Raw genomic sequence first — 14,355 nt, forward strand, 5'->3', positions numbered from 1 at the left:
CAGAAAGTATTATTTCAAATAAATTTTGGCAAGACATTTTTATCCTAAAGGTTTATTTATGTAAGAATGACCTTTTAATCTTTTGACAAACCTTATAAAGTTTTCCTTAATTGCATTATTTTATTTGAAAAGGTCCTATTTAATATATATTTTATGTGACCGTTGATCTTGATCAAATCAGTGGCCATCACATTCTCGCAATAAGAAGATGCAAGGATTTTAAATATTGCAGACAAGCACCTTTTCGACACATAGCCCCTACTAACATTTTAGCTTTAGTGTGCCAAAAAAATTTCATGGTTGTCAAAGCTAGTTAGACCTTTTTGTAGAGTTGTCAATGTTCTTGTACATGTTTTCAAAATTCTTGCAATATCATTGGCCCGTTCTTTAATAAAGTTATTATTTTATAGCTTAGAGTTCTTGATCATTGATCTTGCAAAGAATCAAGGGCTAACACATGCTTGAAATAATAAAGTGCATGAATGTTAAATATTGTGAGGAAGTGCCAATGTGACATGTGGCATAGTGTGACATCATGGGCCCACCTTTCTTAGAAGGTAATAACAACTTTTCTTATGTGGTACTTGTTAGATGAGCTTCAGTATAGAGAAAGTGTCTCATTGGTTTGACTAGCTGACTAGATATTACAGTCACAGAAGATTTGTGATAACTGTTGATCTGAATAAGATCCAAGGTTAGCGCTTACCCACAATATGGACTTGCTCAACATTTAAGTAATGTAGGAAAGTAGGCATAATGGGACCAAGACTTAAAGGGAATGCTGAGTCATGCCATGCTAGAAAGGTTAGATGAAGTAAAGTGCGCTCATTGGTGGAATATGATAGGTATGCCAAGTTGAAAGCAGTAATGTCATGGGCACTAAAAGTTTAAATGTTGCAGTCAAATCTCTCAGAGAACATTGTAAAAGGATGATATTTTATTGGTTAAGTTAGCTGAGTGAGCTGTCAAAGAAAAGGACTTTGGCCCACCATCAATCTGAGAAAGATCAACAGAGAATGCATGCCCGCAACAAGAAGTTGCAAGAATTTTAAGTAATGCGAGCATGTGCCCTTTTGACACGTTGCTAGGGGCTTGAAATTTTAAAAGGCATTTTACTTTTGAAATAAAGTCATCTGATCTTTGAGAGATTAACAGGTCAAATTCAAATTTGAAATATAACATGAAACTAATGGTTACAGGAATTAATATGGCTCAAAGTTTCCTTCATGTGACCTTAATGCACTGGTATAATATGAAAAATTGCCATCATTGAAGCACACAATCATAGATTTTCTCAAAGCAAAAAGGATTTCCAGAGCTAGGGCACAAAATTTCTCAGGGGTTTTAGTGAATTTACAGAGAAAATTGCGGAGAAAGAAGGGAAATTTTAGTGGGTAAGTAATCTATAACCTGTAAAAATCAAGAATTTGCTGTTGTAAGAGTGTGAAATTTTAAAATGCCTCCACAAAAGGAATTTTCTGGGAAAACTGATTATTTAAAGAGGGATGTACATGATGATTTCCTAGAACAATTTCCCTTATTAGTAAATGAAATAACTAAAGGAAGGGAATTCATTCCTAAGAACCCTAAGGTAATTGTCACTAAGGGTTTCTATGATAGGGAAAATTGGGTAAGAGACACCCAAGTATCTATCGAGGGTTTGCAATTGTTCAAAAAATGTTTCTTAGAAAGGAATTTAGATACTCCCATGAGCAATGTTTGGGAATTTGACATTGGAAAATTAACAGTCCCTATAGTTTTCTTTGATAGTGATCTATTGACTAACCTGGCTAAGAAATATGATCCTATTACGGGTTGGGTGAAGAATCATTCTAGAGTAAATCTTTTTAGGGTTTTCCCTGAGCTGTTCAGTGAAGTTTTCAACCTTAACCCTAACCATGTTGTACATGAAATCATTGATATAGATGATTTGCAAGAAAGATATGATGCACAAAGAATATACTTGAGGACAGGGCCATTGTAGAAGCATGCTGCAAAAGTTGGAACCTTGTCTGTGATTACTACTAGCACACCCGAGCCATTATTGAAAAGACATTTTAACCCTAGGTCTCAGGCATTATATATTTATCTTTGTAAAATTCTTGGAAGGGATGAAGCCGAGCAGATCCCAAGCTCAATTTTTCTCATAATGGCTCAAACCCTTTAGTTTAGGATGAACACTATTCTAGATTTTGCTACTTTCCTTACAAAGGAGATTCACAATGGTTTGGTGGGAATAGCAAAGGGAAAAGTGGATAAACATTGTTGTTGGTATTCATTTCTCATGCATATATGCTTGTACAAGGGATTCACCTTTTTCTCCAAGGGTATTGAGCTGGAAACAAGTAGAAGCAAAGAAAGGAATCCAGAACAATTGTGGAGTTTGGATATGACCTCAGAAGCCATAGATGCCAGTTATGTGAAGTTTGACAAATATTTTGCACCTAAGATTAGATTTCTTTTAAGAGGAGACAACCCTAGAATTCCACAAGCACTATTAGAACTGGTCAGACCCAATGACCATGCAAAAGGGCTACTGGTTAGCCATAATTGGGGGGATATCATTCCCTATAATGTTTCAACAGTGATAAGAGTGTATGGCTTCCTAGGAAAGCCTCATGTGCTACCATTTCATGTGCCTTTGAAGATAGGAATAGATGAGTTGTTATGGAAAATAGGCACTATAGATGAGAGGGAGTTGCCTAAGAAGGGCACATTTTTTCCAATTGTTACTATGGCACATGATTTTGTTTTTGTATGGAAAGGGTGAAAGCATTTGAATTTTTTCTTAGATAGATATAACATGGCAGAGTCTCATGCTAGGTTTATTGATCATAAAGGATTCTATGATCTCTTAAGAGAGAGAATAAAAGCTTCCTACATGGTGCAACAAGTTTACTATCCAAAGGATGTAATTATGAATGTTTTTACTTTGAATTGAGAAAGGAGAAATGGATAGTATATAGTAAAACCCTAGAATTCATTAAAGCTTTTGACCTCTATTATGATCCATTGAAAGAAAAGAAATATTGGGGAGCCAAGATGTAGGCATTGATGAATAATTTTTTTGTGATAATACAAGCCATGAATGAGAAGAAGGATGCATATGGCAGGGCTTATCCAGACAAGGCTGCAAAGGTGTAGAAGAGAATAAATAGTAGAAATGTTGTGTCTCCTAGTTAGTACACTTTGCAGAAAAGGGTAGGATATGTAATGATCTAGAATGTACAACAGGCTACCCCTCAACAAAGACCAAGGCTAGAAAGCCCACCTATAGCTAGTGTTCCAAAAAGACAAAAGTTAGAGCAAGGGTCTTCTTCCCAAGTGGAGCAATATTCCCCAAGCCAATCTCCAATCAAAATTGATGATGAAACATCTCTAAGAGAACAGCTTAGACAAATTGGTGGAGAGGGAGATGTAATTGTTACCTCCACAGATTTGGAGATTGGAGAGCCACAAGAACCACCTACACCTTCTTTGGATTTAACTGTTGCTGATTACCAAGGTAAGGAAATTGATCCAATAGTTGCCCAAGCCTCTGGGAAATTTATTAATGATAAAGTTTTTGTGAAATCTAGGGCATTTTCTCAATTTTTATTGAGCCTAAATATAGGAAATTTTGAGAAGACTTGTGAAAAGATAATAGCAAAGCAACTTGATAAATTGGACTATGTTATTAAAGAAGAGGTAAAATCTAAGTTTCTGAATAGTTTTGCTCAATTTACCCCTACGGCTGGTAGGCAAGTAATTAGACAGTCAGGAGTCCTTATTTTTCCAGAATGGGATATAGTGAATGCCATGGTTTTTGATTCAGTAAGGAAGCAAAAGGACATCTAGTTTAAAATTGAAGAAGAGGTATAGGCTCATAGAGGAGTCAATTTTAGCGATGACCACCAAGCCCTTGTTATTTGGTCCATTGAAAAAAGGGATAAGACTAGGATGCAGGAAATTTCCACTGTAGAGCATACTGGTGCACTGATAGTTTTCAAGGCTAGTGAGGTAGGCACTAAGAAGATAATAGGAATGGCCTCAAAAATGTTAAAATTTGGTAGTACTATATTTGGTCAAGAAGAAGAAATATTTTCCCAACTCAATGCTAGTTTTGAAGAAGTTTTGAAAGCATATTGAGGAAAGGGGTATGCAGATATAGTCATTGGAAAACAAAGAATCTCAAATGGAGAAGGTACTTGGGAAAAGAAAAGTAGAAGAATCTAGCAGACCCAAGATTGTATACCCTCCCAGGCCACCTATTGAACCTTTCAAGTCCACTCCAATTTTTGAGGTACCAGATACCACTGAAATGCCATAGTTCTACACTACAGAAGATTTTGAAGAAGAAAAGAATAAGTTGTATGCATTGCATGTAGAACTAAATAATCAGTTAGAGGAGAAAATAAGGCAGGGTATAATGTATTTAGTAGATTTAATTGAGTGGCCATAATTTTTTGACTTATTGGTAAGGATTGCATCCATCAAGGATGAATTGAAGAGAGATGAAGTTGTATTCAGACCCCTTGTGTAGAAGTGGACAAAAAGAAATGAAGATATCACTACTATGTGTATATCTATCATCCAGTTGCCCTATCATCAAATAGAAAAAATCTTTGACTTGTTGAATAAATTGCAAGGATTTGATGATAAGAAAAATTCTTTTTAAAAAATACTAATTATTTGTTTTTCCAAGTATATTGCAGAAAAGTTTGATTTATTCCCTTGTGCATTAAAGACTATTGATAAAGTGAAGGAAAAAGAAGAATGGAAGAGGGAGTTGGATGATATTTTTTATGAAAGGATAAATAAAGTTATAAATGAAACTGGACACTTGTTATGGGCTATGACAAATGAGGAGTTGGTTAAAGTGCAGATATTCTATAACTCCATCAAAAAAGAATTGGTTAATATGGAGGTAATTGCAAATTCCCTGATAACTGCACAAAGAGAAGTCCTAATTTTTGATTGGCCAGATGACACTGCTTATAATGAGTGGAAAGATAAACTCATGTCTATAGAGAAAATGTTAGAAGATGATGAGGCAGAAGATGATGCAAGTATAACTGTTACTTTAATAGTTGATGATGAAGACAGAGAAAATCCCCAAGTTAAAGTAAACTTGTAGGTAACTGAAGAGGATACATCACTTTTAAACCTCATGGTCACTTATTCCTAGGAATCAGATTGATAGAAGAATCAAATCATTGTACTCTGCCAATTCTAAAGGATGTAACATAAAGGGGCCCACAAAAGGAATGTTTGATGTAAAAGTCTTTTTGTTACTCACATTTTGTCATTTTGTGATAGGTGTATGTAATATTTCTTGTAAGGGACACCTATCATTTTCTCTTAGCCTAAAGCTTGTTGCATCTTACACTATATAAGTGATATTCCAGAGCTAGAGAAAGGGTCCAATTTCTATTTTTTCGGTCCAATATTTTGAGCAAGTTTATGATGTATTTTCTCTATTAGTTCCTGAGAATACATTAAGATAGAATGATCTCTATGTTTCTTCTTAAGGTCATTATGAGTTTATTGTAAATGTATACATTTTCAAAGAAAATGAATACAAATTATGAGTTGTCCCCATATCAGCTCTTTCTAAATTTTGTCTCCTTTTGATTACTTGGTTATCTTGATATTGTATGAGTAAAGGCTTGTGCAATTGAATGCAATCCAGTTAGGTTGTATATCTATTCATCACTACTATTAGTTCAATGGATTAAAAGCTTTGATGAATTTGATAAGGTTGCTACAGTAGTAGAAAGGATTTTTGAATGATGAATTCGGATAAGAATTGCTGATAATATCTATTGTAAGGCAAAAAATTAGATCTCAGGATTTTGTAGTAGACTCTGAACCCTAATGGATTAGGCATTGGTCAAATTGATTCAGCTAGAAGAGAAATGTGCCATAAATGGTTTTCAAATGTAGAATTATAATTAATTTTACTTTTATTTCTTGAAGATCTTCAGAGTTGGCCAGTACTTGTTTGCATGGAATGTTTTAGCTTCAGTTAGCCACTATTGCTAAGAACACTTGTAGACGTATAGAAGAATTTTGGCCAGCTCTATTGTATGGGATGTGTTTATCAAATTTTCATGAATTATGCATGTATTTGAGGATTTGAGATGAGAATTAGAATGAAACTAAAATAATCCTCATATAGTGTTTCCCAGTCTTGAATCCTCCTTGGGTATACCCACCCTAGTTTTGTAGAGCCTAAAGAGTAGAAAACCACCCTTGGTTATGTTGAAGTTGGGAAAAAATGGTTCACACATATAATTGTTAATAACAATTGGCTAGTCCTTAGATTGTGTGAGTAATGTCATTTTGGTATTGAGCATTTTGTTGCTTAGTGGGTTTTCAAAACACCAATAGAAAAATCATGAAGAATCCTCCTAAATTTTCCTAAAAATAGTTTATCTAAAATTTTGTGCCTCTATCCCATCATCCTTATCTTCCATCTGGTTCACAAAATTCAAGGTAACAAATTTGACGGCTCATATTTGGCAAATCTTTTGACTTTTCATATAATGTAGTAGCTTGACATTATTGAAATTTGTGTGCTCAGCACATACTATGTTACTCGGCACCAACTACATTTTACTAATGCTCAACACTTATTGTAGATTCATTTGGCATCCACTAAGTTTTTATGATTCTGAACACCTGAACGTTGCTTAGCTCCTTCTGTGTTACTTAGCACACACTAGATTTTGCATTTGCTTGGCACTAACTAAAAAATCTACTCAGAATGAACTAGCTTGCTTGGCTCTCACTAATGAACTTAGTTATTTTTTATAGAGAACCTTGTTACAACTTATTCCTCTAGTGTTTCTAAGTGTGTCCAACCTCTGTATCTTTAAGTATATTATCAATACATCATTTTACCATTGTCTTAACTGATCCTTGTACTTCATTATAAAACCATAACTCAACCTTTCCCTTAGGTGCTTTTGTTACATCTTATTGATTAAATCCTCTTCATTAATCAACTAATTAATAGTACTTGGATCTTATAAGTAATTTTTATTCCAACAAATAGCAAGTTTGACATTAGTGACAAAACAATGATTGAAAAAATTCTTTATCAACAATCTCCCTCTTTGCAATCAATCTTTCTTCTTCAATAATAATCTTTTCAATCAGATTTCCAACACCTATGACCCCTAGGGACATACCTCTTATATTTCAATGAGTAGATAGGGGTCATAGGGTATTCTATGACCCCTTTTGACACACTACATGAGAACATATGTTTCTAGGCATCCTAGGACCCTTATCATTATATTTGTTGTGCTCCAATGGGTCAAACTATGACACATTACATGATAGCATATGTCCTTATGTTCCTAGGAGTCCTAATACCCTAGAGCCATATATGTTGTGTTCCAATGGGTCAAAAGGGGTCATGAGATACCTTATGACCCCTTTTAACCCATTACATGATAACATATGTTCTTAAGGGTTCTAACCCCTAGGAACATATGTTATCATGCAATGGATTCAAATGATCATAAGATACTGTATGAACCCTTTAAACTCATTGAAACATAACATATATGTCTATAAGGGTCCTAGGACCCCTAGGAACATATGTTATCATGTATAAAGTCAAAAGGGGTCATAGGATACTCCATAACCCCTTTCTACCCATTAAAACACAAGATATATGTCCCTAGGCATATTTTGATCCTTAAGAAGATATGTTGCCATATAATGGGTCAAGATGGGTCATACAGTATCCCACAACCCATTTGGACTCATTGGAATACATGTATGTCCCTAGTGAGAGCTGCAGGAATATATATCATCATATAGTTTATTAACTTAGGTTATAATATATGTAATATATAATAATAATATATATTATATATAAATAGGGTATCCCATGATCCATTTGGACTCATTGGAATGCATGTATGTCCCTAGGGGGACCCATAGGAACATACATCATCATATAGTTTATTAACTTGGGATAGTAATATAATAATAATAATAATATATGATATATAATTATATAATAAATTATTATAATTATTTAATACTATATATTAAATTTTAGTAACTATATATAATAATTGGTCCCCACCCCAATTATGCTATAACTATATTATACTAGGACTTGATACAACTTAAAAATTGGTCCCCACTCCATTTACATTTGAATTTGGCACCATAATTTGAGAACATAAATTAGACACCCATTCCCAAATCGGATAACTGTTCTCAAATCCGATATCTGTTCTTAAATCAGATACCTATTCTCAAATCAAATACCTGATCAGGCAAGGTATTACATTTTTGGTTTGGCACTAGGATAGGTGAGAGAAAAGTCAAAGCACATTTTGAAATTCTTTTAGGTGTTTTAAAACTACATGTTTTTCACATTGCCACTTTTTGGCACACCATGATCATGCACATACCCTTGGATTCAATGAGATACCATGATCTTTACATCTTTGTAACACATTTTCTAGATCTCTGATATGATCTTTTCTCTTCTTGGAAAAGACTATCAAATCATTAAGGTATATCACAATAATTCTATCTTTCAAATCTTCAAAGGCCAAATTTATACCACACTGAAAAGTTGCACCTACATTAATTAGACCAAAGGGCATTGTAATGCCCACCCATAGTGTGTGTTTCCATTTTATTTACCAAACTCTTTTATGCCTATTTCATGGATGTGTTAGTTTCAAGGATATGATTTCATAAATTAGAATAGAGATATATCAATAATGATTACTTAGTTGACTATATTCCATGTGTTGTTTAACAATTATGGTTACTAGTGCATTAATTATGCTTTAATGATTCATAGTTAATAAATGTGATTTGTTTCATAGCAATGTCAAATGATGCTTTAATGATAATTACTTCATATTCATAAAAATGCATTATTTTATTTGAGCATTTTATGTTTGACTTATTATTAATATGATACTTACCCCATACTTGCATGTGTATGGTGTGTGTGTCAATTTTATTTGTTTTCTTGTCATGTTCGATGTGGTTAAGGAATGGAGTTGTAGTCACCTACTAGTCAGGATCTACACAATGCACCACTTTCTATCATTTCTTGTTTAGTTAGATATATTTATATACATGTACATGCTCATCTTTTATGTAGGACGTAAGTACCAGGCATTGACTTCCTTGAATTTTTAGGATGAGCATGCCCTATCACAATAACTCAGTGGTAACAATGGGGAGATAATTTTCAAGTCCAATCCCAGTTGTGGCCTTATCATTTGTCCTAAGAAGGACATGTATCTAACTTTCCACCCTTTTTTAAAAGCTATGAGTTTATCTATTTGTGTTGTTTGATTTTGAGTTTTGGTCTATTTTGGTAATGTTACTTTTATGTGAATTTCACTATGTGATTTATTTGGTACATGATTTAATTATAATATTTGGGTTAATCATATCATTAAATATTATTTGATTAAAAAGAAAATATTAAAGCATGAGAATATTTAATTGATTAAAAAACTAATTAAATATATGCTTTAATTTAAATGTATTAATTTAAATTTAGAAGTCTAAATTTAGAAAATTGGTTAAAGAGAAATTATAATACGATGATATTTAATTAATTATTAATTAATTAAATATGTACTTCAATTTAAAATATTTATTTTAAAAGTCTAATTTATGAAGTTGGACAAAAGAGAATTAAAATATTAAAGATTTAATATTACATTATTATAATTATTTATTTAATAATAATTAAATTAGAGTTGCATTTAAGCAATGAGGTTTGATTATTATTATTAATTTAAATAATAAATTATGCTTTAATTAGTACTTGTACTAATTAATAAATTGGAGGAAAATAAAATATAAAAGAATGAAATTTAGAGATAAAGTTATAGTTCTAATTGTTTCATAGTTATATTTATTTAATATAACTATAATTATTTATGAGTTTTATTTTAATAATAAACTCTAAATAATTTTATTAAATAAATAAATAAATATATTATTTGTTAGAATACTTTAGAATAACTAAGGTTGGTGGGGGGGTGAATTAGTTATTCAAAGTCCAGATGTATACATAAAACTTTTCACAGCTTAGTGAACCCATAAAATATTCATACCCATGAATGTATCCATAAGATTATGTAATCACTTAAACTTGTAAGTTACTATCAAATCAACTTGCAAAAATGTAAACCATGAAACATAACAAATTCATCAACACACTTGACACAATGATTTACGTGGAAACTTGATTTGGAAAAAACCACCAATAACATGCTACTCCTTTTTAGTCTTTTGAAGTGATGCCCTATGAAAGGCCAACCCTGTTAAAGGTTACAATACACATTATTAAATGTGACTTGGTAAAGGGATTCAATCACACTATTAGAAGTGACCCTTGTTAGAGGACTTTAGGCCATTCACTTGGAATGCCACCCAGTTAAAATATTTACAAATGACTATTAGGTCAACCTTAATCCAAAGGATTTATGCTAAACTGATACAAATTTTAGAGAGTATTAGTAGAGTATTGATCTAATACAACTTACAACTTTTGTTGCAGATTATAGATCTCTATTCAGTCCTCAATTCTACTTGGCCTTCATACTTTCTAGCTTTGATAGCTTGTTTACCCTTCAAGAATCCATCTCCTTAAACCTTCTTGCTTAACATGCTATTGTAGAATCTTCTCTCAAGTCACTTGATGAGACAAAACCTTTAACTCCTTCACTTCCTTAGGTTCTCACACATGACAACTTTGCTTCATGTCTAGACATTCCTGTAAATAGGAAATTATGATATTTTTTCACTCATTTTCTATCATCTAATTTAGAGTTTGGATGGATTAGGTAGGATACAATGTATCTACCCCATATCTTGTATCTCTTCTAAAAAATTCTCTAAAATCCATTTGAATTTTCTTCAAAATAGTTTACCTCAAATTCTATACGACCAGCTCATCAACCTTATCTTCCACCTAGTTCACAAAATTCAAGAAAAAAACCTTCTTAGTTCAAATTCAAAGCATCATTAATCTTTAAAATAACGTAGCAGCTCAAAATTATCAACTTTCTGATGCTTGACACATATTGTGTTGCTCGACATCTATTACGAATTCACTCAGCATGAACTAAAGTTTACTGATGCTTGGCATCAACTAAACTTTACTTGGAATCAACTATCTTTCTTGACATCCACTAGAATTTTCTTTTTCTCAACTCCAATTGAATTTTTTCTCAGCTTGCACTATCTTTTCTCGGCAACTACTATCCACTCGGTTAAGCTTGCCAAACAAACTTTGTGTAACTTGTTCTTCTAAACTTTCTTAGTGTAGCCAACCTTTGTAACCTTAAGTAGATTATCAATACATCATGTCATCACTATCTTAACTAATTCTCATACTTCATTACATAATCATAGGTCAACCTTTCCTCTAGGTTCTTTTGTTACATCTTGTTGATCAAAACCTCTTTATCAATCAACTAAGTGATAATACTTGAATCTTATAAGTAGTCGTCTTACTAGAAAATAGTAGGTTTGAAATCAGTGACAAAACAATGATTGAAACACAGTCTTCTTCAAAAATCTCTCTCTTTTAATAATTTCTCTCAAAAATGATCTTTTCAATCAGATCTCAACAATTTCCCTTTTTAGCATTGATGGCAAACCAAACTGATCAACCAAGTTGATCAAATGATGAACATCTTGTTCAACCAAACTTACTAGGTTAAAATAGTACGACAATACCAAAAAGAAAACTTTACTCAAAATTTCTCCATCTATCAACAACTTCCATCTTTTGATTTGGTTAGAAAACTCTTTCTTATAACTCCCTCTAAGTTCCTTCTTGTATCTCCCTCTTACTAGGTAGATTAGGACTTCTTATACTCTTTGACAATAATCTCTTGATATTTCCCTCTAATGTACTTTCTCTCTAATGGTGATCAATTTAATATACTTTCTCCCTCTTTGACAACAATGTCAAAGACATATCATCTTTTCATCTTAAACATGTAGACGTAGGATTTTGCAATTTCTTCAGTTTCTCCTTCTGTCACCTTGCATGTGATTGATTTGAAATTTCAACTTTGTGATTACTTTAGGCAGCTCCTAAAGTAAGATCCTTTGCATCAATGTGTAACATATGAATATCAACTTTTTTTGGCATAGTGCAAGGTAGGAGAATCCCCAAAGGAGATGTCCTAGGCCCCAAAAAATATAACCACGTAGTGGAAACACAATAACAAGAAGGAATAATGCAAGATTTGATACCAAATTACAATAATTGTTCATAAAATATAATTGATTACATGCAATACACTAGGCTATAAGGCCTTCCTAGTTATGACCAAATATAATAGCAATTACAATAACAGTTCTAAAAGATCCCTCAAGACCCAACTGACAAAGACCAATCCCAGCTAGCCCAAATCTATAACATAACAACAATCTGGAAGAAATCACCAAGGAAATCTAAACTTGTGCTTGCAAGCCCACCAAGCAACCTCCTTGTTTTCCAGCTACAGCCCTAGCTCTTCTCTAAGATCCAAGTGTAAACTACCTCACATTCAACACTCTGTCCACACACTTGTAACTTTACAATCCTATGATAAACTACCTCACATTCGGTGCTTTGTCCAGAGACTCAGGAAAACTTTCCCTTTAGTTGCTCCCACATTCACTCCTCCTCTGAATGAATGACTAAAAGACTCCACAAGACCCTCGAATTATACCCAACTAAGCCATAAGTTGGCCTCCAATAGAAATTAAATGCCCAAAATTAATATTCGATTAAAATCATGATATCTCTTAGCACTGATTGAATTAGAACTTGCACTTGGAACCATTGATAGTACTTTAGGTCCTCTACAACCCTTAAGTACACAAAGGCTGATTCCCCAAGGAAAAGTGTGCATCCATCCCAAAATTCATGCAAAAAAACCTATCATGCAGTCTATCATAAATTGATACTATGGGAGAATTTCCATATCTCCAAACATATAAGGAATTAGAACTTGCACCTTGGACCATAGTGTTGGTGTAAATAAGTATTTACTTATTACACTTTACTTAAGTTTATTTAGGTTAATGCATTATTTTATTATTATGGGTTATTTTATTATTTCTTAGGTGAGACACTTAGAGTTTACATAATTAATTGAGTTGTCATGTAGACAACATAGTTATTCACACTCTTAATTTAGCACATAGTGTCTACAACATTATTTTGCATGCTACACCTTTTTAGGCTTATCCTCTCATCATAACACTTACTCCTATGCTTAATGGAGGATAACTCATATCTGGTGGACATGTGCCTAGTTGTACAACTTATCATGTTGTAGATTCCTATGCATTTTAGAAACATTCCATAGGCTTTTATATATAGGCACTCCTAGTGTATTTTTATACATTGAATGAATATCATATCATCATTCTAATCAAACTCTTTTGGTCTATTGTTGTGCTTGTGCTTGAGTTCCTTGCTCTTGGGTGAATTTTTTCCTAAGGAAAATTCTTACATGGTATTAGAGTTGAGGGAGATTCTCTTTACATAGTCATTTGAGACCATTATTGCTTCAGCACCTTGACCTAGAGCTAGAGAATCCATAGAAATTAGGAGTGTCTAGAGCCTAAATAGACCTCACCATTATATCTGGAACATCAATTCAGTGAAAATTGGCTATAAATTTTTCTATGTTGGGCCAAAGTCAATTTTGAAGTGAATTTTTTTATAAACTGATGCCTAAAGGTCTGATTTGCAATTTTGAGTATGATTTATTAGATCTACAAATTTTATTTTTAGATCTAGAATTTTATTTTTTGCTGCAATTATTTTTGAATTTGGGTATTTTTTAGAATTTTTTCACCCAGTAAGGCCTGCAAAGAATTTTTTTTTATCAACTAGGTAGTGACACCCCAGCCCCTACAAAAAATATTCATGGAATATTCTATTTTAATTGGCAGACATTGCTCACAAATCCAAGTGGCTTTAACCATTCAAATTCAGTGGCATCTATATATTTCCCAGTGAATGGCCTGCTCGCAACTAGTGATCACACAAGTCACTTGGTGGTCCATGGAAATTTGTTTGAACTAGGTAGTGTGGGTGTTTTTAAACACATAAGGAATTCCACCTGCAATGAATGTGGGATAAAAATATCATCCCTTTTCGACACTAGCTCCAGTTCTAGTCACTGGTGGCTACTCAAACACAACATGGCAACCTGCTTTGATCCTGATGCTAGCTACTATGATCTCTAGAAGCCATTTAAAAGCCACCTCATGGCACTACCAATGTGTAGAATCTATTTCCCATCCACATGGTGCACAACTAGTTAGCTTGGTCTTCCAATCTTCTGCATCCATGTG

The sequence above is a fragment of the Cupressus sempervirens genome, chromosome 5 (genome assembly GCF_028749045.1).
Source record: "Cupressus sempervirens isolate cs-2001-9-10 chromosome 5, ASM2874904v1, whole genome shotgun sequence".
Lineage (NCBI taxonomy): Eukaryota > Viridiplantae > Streptophyta > Pinopsida > Cupressales > Cupressaceae > Cupressus > Cupressus sempervirens.